The 6,406-nt window shown below is 45.4% G+C and overlaps 1 long non-coding RNA gene across 1 annotated transcript in view; it reads right to left on the bottom strand.

Annotated features, from left to right (window-relative positions):
• Window positions 1-6,406, bottom strand: part of LOC141373306 (uncharacterized) — a 41,900-nt gene that overhangs the window by 19,149 nt on the left and 16,345 nt on the right. The window contains exon 4 of the long non-coding RNA XR_012379147.1: window positions 4,707-4,845. This is a non-coding gene — a long non-coding RNA (uncharacterized lncRNA). The remainder of the gene's footprint in view (window positions 1-4,706; window positions 4,846-6,406) is intronic.

Below are 6,406 nucleotides of genomic sequence, written 5' to 3'. Positions count from 1 at the left end.
AAAGAGGGCATGTACTGAATGGAGCACTGGGTGTTATATGCAAACTATGAATCATGGAACACTACATCAAAAACTAATGATGTAATGTATGGTGATTAATGTAACATAATAAAAAAAAGAATTCTAAAACAAATTGTTCATTTGCATTCCAAATGTATAAAATTTGAATATATTTTCATTAAAAATCTAAATAAAAGTAAATGTAAAAAAGTTTTGAATTGAAACTACTTTCCATATACACTTTCAAAAATATTTCTTCCAAAATATTTCAAATATCAAAAATTATTAATTAAAATGTAAAAAGAAACTACAAATAAGTTGTAATTAACATATCTACATTTGAAATCAGAATTATTTAAGTAAAGCTCATTTTTTAATTTACTTTTTAAAAATTTAATTAAATCTTATTTATTTGTTTGAAAAATTAAACTATTTATGCCAGCTTTTAATGCCTACAAGTATATCACACTTATCATATAGATTATGTCTCAATCTACATGTATACAAATTAAAGAGTAATATTAATTGTTCAATTTTGCAAAATATTCCTCAGCTGCCATGTAAAACATTTGGAAATCCATGCTAATTGAGGACTACCTCCAGAGTCATGAATTAGAGCATAAAGAGCAGCAAGTAAACGGACACTAAGCTCTACTTTCTTATCTAGAATCTATTACTCTTATGCTACCTGAGAGGAAGGGATTCGGCAAGTTAATTAATTGTTTAATTTCTCTTACCTAAGTGCTGTAACAATTCAAACCCTCCCTGTTATCCCAAGCAGTATCCATCTGCAGAGTTGGTAGTGGAACGACCCTAAACTTATATAACATCCAGACACAGTTGCCTTTTGTTTCAAGGACACGGAGCAGAAGATCTGAAGATCTGGGGGCCTAAATGGTGTTTGTCACAAGAATGGATGTTTTTGGTTATGGGTTTTGCTGTGCCCGCTCTGAGTACCAGATCCTGAATGACAGAAGTGTCCATGTTTTCTTTTTCAGATTTCTTTGTTTTCATGTTTATGGTATACATCGTTGTCCATCCTCAAAGGTAAAGTCAGGGGCCCTCTGCCCTAGGCCTCAAAGCCATATAGTCAAGAGTCACATGGGTGTATTAAGTGACAGGGCTAGGGAAAGCCAGCTGGACAAGCCTACAGCATACACCATTGATGAAGCACTTACATGTGCTCCAAATCAGGTGCTCTACAAGGAAGCCCAGGGAGGAAGGCATTATTATCCCTTTTTACAAAGGGCAAATTGAGGCCTTAGGAGAGGGAAGTCACTTGCTCAAGACAACAGAGCTGATAAAAGGTAGAGCCAAGGTTCAAAACCAGGACTATCTGAAGCCAACGTTCTTTGCCTAACCCCTCCACAGTCTCTCTTGATACGGATAGCTGGCCGAACTCTGCCCGGGTGGTGGGGCAGCTTTGGCTCCCCAGAGTCAGTCATCCGAGGAGAAGCCAAGAGCCTGGTGCTGAAACTGCCTGCCTTTCAGGCTGAGGAGAGACCTGCAGGCCGCTGAGTTGACGCCTAAGAGTGTGGATCCCTGGCAGGAAGGTGCTTGGGCAAGAGTTGCCGCCACTGATGCATGACCCGCCGCAGGGTCTGCTCACATCTCTACTCTGTCCAGAACTCACCATGGGCACTCTTCAGACAGGCCACACTCCTTGGCATCTTGTTAAGAACATTCCCAGTCTTGCCCCAACCAACTTATTCAATGATCTCCCTTCCAATCCCACTGACCCCCAGCATAGCACCAACTTCAGTCTCCATGAACTCTATGTTCTTTTGCCCCTCCTGCTTTTGAATGCACTGCTCCTCTGCCTAGAATACCCTGTTTCCTCTCACCTGTCTGGAGAAACCTTGCACATCTGTCAGATTATAATTTAAAGATCACCTCCTTGGCCACTTGTTCCTAGAGCCCCACAGGAAGTTGGTTACACCCTCCTCTGAGGCCTCTAGAACTTCATTCTGACCTGACTCAGAGCCCCATCCATCATCACAGCAGACTATGATATTTGCCCATATGTCCACTAGACAGTGAGCTTCTGGGTGACAGAAGTAGGGTCAGATTGATGTCTTCATTCTCTCCACCCCCATCCCGTGCTACAAGCACTATCCCTAAGATATAGCAGGCTCTTAATGAGTTTCAGTATTGAATGAATGACCAAATAACAGACAAGGGAAGGTGACCTTGTGGGCTTGGTTTCCTGGGAGGAGACTTTGCCCTCAGCACCCACAGCCCCCTTTGAGCAATGTCCCATCCATGGCACTGAGCCACGATCTGGGGCAATTGCACAGCAGGAGCTTAGGGTGGGGCTGGTGTGAAAACAAACAGGGAAGACAAAAACAAGGGGTGTGTTGAAACCTTGAAAATGTTCTATTCCTTGGTGCTCAAACTTGCCCTGCCTTCTAAGTCAGGTGGGTTCTTCTTCCTGTGCCCTGAGAAGATCCATTATAGCTATGGGACTTTGGGATCAGAGCCGAGGGCCAAAGGAGAGACAAGGGAATGTGAAAATGGCTTCCTTGTTTAGCTATTCTCATTGTGTGAGTGTTTGTCTTTCCAGACAGAAGAAACCCTGACCTTCCCCGGCTTTAATTACCTAATTATTTTGACACCTTGGGCTGTTGCATCACCACAACACACTGCTTTGTCAGGGACACTGCACTGGGGTGTATCTATGTTTAGGGAGATGCAACTGACAGGAAACTAGTTCTGACAGTCCAGGAAATGTTGGGCAGAGGAAGGGGTCTGGGTGGGTGGCAGGGGAGCAGAAGAAGAGATAGGGGCAGCAGTGAAGGGAAGAAAGAGGATGTTCCATAAGGTGGAAGAGAATATTCTGGGAAAGGGGGCAGCAAGGTTTGCAAAACTGTGTGTCCCTGGATGATTTCTTAAGTTGAGTTTCAGGGTTACTGTGCCCAAGCAGGCAAATTGGTGTGCTACAGGTCCCTGAAAGGAACAAAATTAGAGAACTCACATTCTCATTCGAGGGGCTACCCTCTGGCTGAGTTTTCTTTACTCTGGACCTCAGTTTCCTCTCCTTAGAAATAAGGCCAGATTTGGAATTTTTCTCACAAGCCCCAGAATGCTTCTTTACTTAAATATTCTTGAGACAGAAATGGAAGAGATAATCAAAACAGAGAACTTGACAAGTAGACTATTCAATCAGTTCATATTGAGGATTCTGAAAACAGGCATAAAGCATTTGTCAGAACTGTGAAACATGGCCCCAGCAAGTTCAGCCCAGCGAAGTATAACTCTAGCCACTGAGTATTGTATACAGAGGAACCAAAGGAGCAAACGATGTAGAGAAGTGAAAAGACTGGACGATTTTGAAACTTGAGGACAAAGCAGTGCGTTTCCATGGTATGAGCCTGGGATGGGAATCAGGAGATCTGGGTTTTATTCCCGGTGGGTCTAGAGTCCCCAACACTAGAATAAAGGGATGAATCTCTGTGGGGTTTATCTTCCTCGGGTTGGGGGTGCAGGGTTGTGTAGCAAGGTACTGGAGGCCAGCTAAGTATGACACATCATCCTGGAACATCAATTTTACCTGACGGCAAACATTTTAAAACATTGTTTTTCATTCAGAAATCAATTTATGTGTTCAACAAATATTTATTGAGCATTGGTTGTATGCCAGGTACTGTTTTAAGCACTGCTTTAATATCAAAGTAAATATGGATATACTATGGGGAAATGTGCATAATTTATATAATCTAAAGTAAACAAGGGTCTCCAAAATTATTTTTCACATGCAGGGACACTTCTGGTTATGTCCATCCACTCATAACCCCCCCCCAAATCATACATATTTGTTCCTTACTCCTGGACACAGTGCAATGGATAGGTATGCCTGTGGTCATCAGCCCCTGTCCAATAGATATGACCAATACTATCCTACCCACCTGAAAATAAGCAATTCCTTCTGTTGGACAACAGGTTGGATATTCATAGCCAGCAGACAAAAGTGAGGAAAGGAAACTAATCCTTAATAAATCCCATTACCGGCCTATAGGTAGTAAAGGTATCAGCCTTTTTAAAGCAATTTCATATGATCTTCACAACCATCCACCTGCGAAGTCAGTATCATTGCCCCCATTTGACGTCTCAGGAGAGGAAGCAAAGGCTCAAAAATGATGTATAGGAATTTGATCAAAGTCTCAGGACTAATAAACAGAAGGCATAAGGTTTCATCCTGCTTTTTGGCCTGGTTCCAAGCCAATCCCCTTCTCACTCTATGACCCCACCCTCTGAAGGTGACGGTGATCCTGTCGCTCTTCCCCTTGCTCTCTCTCTGTCTCTACAGCATGGCAATGCAGTCCTAAACTCAGATGCTAAGGACACAGAATTAGAGAGAAGATGCACACGACCCCATTCACAGGACCATAGAAAATCAGGATTGGACAGGATTGTAGAGGTTGTCCAATACCCTTGTTTGCAGGGAGGAGGCCTGGGGCCTAGGCTATAAAGCAAACAGCTGTGGAAAGAAGTTCTGATGTTAGCAGGACTTACATCATGGTTCAGCACTGCCACACACACCCCGGCCCCCCAGGACCCTGGGGGTTTAAGTCCCTTAAACCTCCCAGGACTCATTTTCCATCTCTATAAAATGAGGCGGCATCGTGAAATAACACACATCCAGAAGACTGCTCTATAAAATCATGTCCATGCATGGACGCCCTCAAGGACAGATATATTTGCCTCGCCTGCTTCTCCCAGCACAGAGCCAGTGCTCAGACATCGGTATCCTGACTCCCAGTTAAATATCTCCTCCAGCCCCCAGGACAGGAGACCATCCATGCTATTGCAGAGAAACTGCAACCGCCCCAGCAACAGGCTCAGAATCTTTGCAAAAGAGGGATGAGTGCACCGTTCTGTAACCTGAGAAAACAGAGGCAGCCCCCCACAGGCTGTCCTTCCCCTAAGATGCTCCTGGTGGGAGGGAAACACAGCACACAACACAAACAGCGTGGTTAAGTGCCTGGAGGGAGCTGGCCACTGGACCCAGAGCAGCCCAACTGAGGTCCCTATGCTCCAGGAGCAAGTCCCGGGAAAGGGAGTTTCCCCAGAGGAAGTGACTCACTCAGGGAGTGTCCCTTTGATATGGCATGCGCCAAGCCAAATCTGTTTCGATTACTACAACATCGAGTAATGTGGATGCCCCCCAACCCCACCCCCCCCCCCCCACCACCACCACCACCCCCAGTTTCTCCCCAGGCCCTCTCCTCTGAATCCACAAGGTAAATTTATGGGCAGAACACTCTGCAGGGTTGTGCCAAACATCCCGAAATGCCTCCAGCTCCTCTGGGGGTCCCTCTTTAAAGTTTTCCAAATGTATTATCACACCAGCCCCGACAGGAGAAATGTGGAAAACATTCCCCCCTTTGTGATATCATTGGAGAATCTAAAGCCCAGAAAAGATTCATTGTCTGCCTGTGAATCAGTATATTGTAAACTGCCTGAACCCAGGAATCAGTCCCGGTTCCTGCTCCTTGAGCTCAGCCACCAGGCCCTTCCCAGTCTTCCCAGTCCGTGCGTTGCGGCCTCCTGGGGAGCAGAGTCAGGGTTTTCATGGGCTGTGGTCACCCCGGCACCTGCCTGCCACCCCAGTGGCATGGCATGTAATAGGCACTTGGCACAAGGCTGCTCAGTGACCTAGACGCCAACTTACTTCTCTCTGAAGCTTCCTGTTATGCTCATCTGTAAAATGTCAGGGTTAAATTAGATGATCTCTGAGACATTCTCCATCTCTAACTGGTATTTTTAGGCCAGCCAAGTACCTTAGTTGGGTAAATGGGGGTAGTGCAAAGTATCAGGATTACAGAAGTAAGCTGGGGGCCCAAGGATTGGTGGAGGACCTACCATTGGATGTGCAAGGGTTAAAAATGAGGGAGAGGTGTGAGATACCAGGGCCCACAGCCTGGGGCAAGACAACATCCTCACCAATGAAGAGATCAACAGGCAGGGCTGCTCAGTGGAAAGAACCTCCCTCAACTCAGGAGTCAGGAGACCTGGGTGTCTGTGCGAAACATGACTTTGTTTTGTCAACAGAGCGCAGGAAAATTACTTCCTTTCTCTGGCCCTCATTGGTTTTAAGTCGTAACTGCCCATTCGTCCACAATGCCATGGAAGGAAGAGCTTCTCTCCCTTAACAGGGTGGAGCAGAAAGGTCCCTTCTCCTCCTGCCTGGGACTCTTTCTTCAAAACATGGGTCACATGACTGACATTGCTCATTTTTACATGGAGATTCTTTGGAGCAGGCCATGCCTCGGTCCTGACCCTGTGGGCAGAGAACTTTGTAGAAACCTAAGGATGTTATAGACCTTGATCTCCTCTAATTCCTTCCAACATAGTCCCTTTCCCTTTTGTTTGTTAATATTTTAGCTCAGACACCCTGCACAGAGGA

This window comes from Callorhinus ursinus, unplaced genomic scaffold (genome assembly GCF_003265705.2).
Source record: "Callorhinus ursinus isolate GAN/ISIS: 27379988/994484 unplaced genomic scaffold, GSC_fseal_2.0 scaffold1, whole genome shotgun sequence".
Lineage (NCBI taxonomy): Eukaryota > Metazoa > Chordata > Mammalia > Carnivora > Otariidae > Callorhinus > Callorhinus ursinus.
This window is presented reverse-complemented; position numbering and strand designations above follow the sequence as displayed.